Here is a 1,751-nt window from a genome sequence, read left to right on the forward strand (position 1 = left end):
GAGTGATTCTTCCAGAAAAAGATTTGTGCTAACATAACCCGTGCTGTACTAGCCCTGGGAGAGATTGATGGGACAGTGTAGAGGGAGCTTTACTCTGTATCTAACCCCGTGCTGTACCTGCCCTGGGAGAGATTGATGGGACAGTGTAGAGGGAGCTTCACTCTGTATCTAACCCCGTGCTGTACCAGCCCTGGGAGAGATTGATGGGACAGTGTAGAGGGAGCTTTACTCTGTATCTAACCCCGTGCTGGATCTGTCCTGGGAGAGATTGATGGGACAATGTAGAGGAAGCTTTACTCTGTGTCTAACACGTACTGTACCTGCCTGGGAGGCTTTGATGTGACTGTGTAGTGGTAGCTTTACTCTGTATTTAACATTATTGTCCTTCTAAATCCACTTGTTTCACACCGAAACAAATCGTAACCATGATGTGAATTTAACGCTACGTGATTCTTTGAAATCATCTTTAAATGATTGGGTAAAACCACTTCTTATGCCACCGAAAAACAGCTTTGATTCCAGGTCTCGGCGATAAATTTTATAACACAATTTTTAAATTCAAAACCTAATAAAATTGACGACATGCAGCCAACGTGCAAAAGTAAGAATTCTTTTAATCACCGTTAATTAGCCGATAACCTTCTTCAGAATGAAATAAATAATAATATCATTACTGAGGAACAGTGGTATCTTTAATCATTCATTTTCTATTTACATGTGATGAAGTTTTATCCCTATCTCATTTACACGCTGTATGAGAATGGTTTAAAATTGTAAGTGTTTATGACTCAGTTGTAAAACCATTGATTGTGTGTGTGCCGATTCTTGATAGGAGGAGCACTTGAGACCGTAGTTCCAGTTCTTTCTATGTATCAATAGAATCAATTTCCACCAGTTTCTTTAAACCCAATAACATAATTTATTTCGAGTGGACTGGATGGAGGAACATGATCCATGTAAAAAATTGTTATCGTTTTACTTGAACTGAATGCTCATAAAATATTGGAGTGGGAACTAATTGGATAATAGCACAGCTGGCAACATTTGCGGAACAGATTCGTGCAGCCAAAACGCACAATGACAACCTGGGACTGTGCGGCACCGAATACTCGGGGAAAAACAGTTAAACACTTCGTCCCTGGGTGGGCTCGAACCACCAACCTTTCGGTTAACAGCCAAACGCGCTGACCCATTGCGCCACAGAGACTGATGGAAGTATAAGGTTCAAGGCATCCCGAACCAAGGTGTCAGACAGTTAAAGCTTCAGATTGCTCTGACCGGGATGGAACTTGTCCACTCTCAGTAGCACTTTTCACAAATAAATAGAGGGACATTAATTGTGGATGCGTGGAAATAGCCTGGTCCCGCACACTGCAGACATTTCCATGTCACCGCCAACCAGCTCTCCCGCAACCGGTGTGATCTACCTTCCAGCCTTCCAGTGCCTTGTCTGTGACAAAGTATTCTGATTGTCCCGAAGCCGGTGTTCGGTTTGAATTCCTTTTCAGCTCCTGACTGGATATTCCTGTGATTAAACAGGAACTAAATGCTAACAGGGACAGTTGGATTCACCGTTTCTTTGCTTGGTGAAATTTCAAAGATTGAAAGTGACACACATCAACCCCAAACCTCCCGTGAGATGGAAGCCCAGTTGCTGTTTCAAGCTTGAATGCGGGAATAAGCAGAACTTATTCAAAGAAAGTCCAAGTCCCTGAGACGCATGATTATTTGCACCAAACTCCTTTGCAAAG

At 42.7% G+C, this 1,751-nt stretch overlaps 1 non-coding gene across 1 annotated transcript; it reads right to left on the minus strand.

The window, feature by feature from the left end:
* Positions 1–1,133: 1,133 nt before the first annotated feature.
* trnan-guu (transfer RNA asparagine (anticodon GUU)) lies at positions 1,134–1,207 on the minus strand. The gene has a single exon. It is a non-coding gene; the product is annotated as a tRNA-Asn (tRNA).
* Positions 1,208–1,751: the final 544 nt, after the last annotated feature.

This window comes from Pristiophorus japonicus, unplaced genomic scaffold (genome assembly GCF_044704955.1).
Source record: "Pristiophorus japonicus isolate sPriJap1 unplaced genomic scaffold, sPriJap1.hap1 HAP1_SCAFFOLD_163, whole genome shotgun sequence".
Classification (NCBI taxonomy): Eukaryota; Metazoa; Chordata; class Chondrichthyes; family Pristiophoridae; genus Pristiophorus; species Pristiophorus japonicus.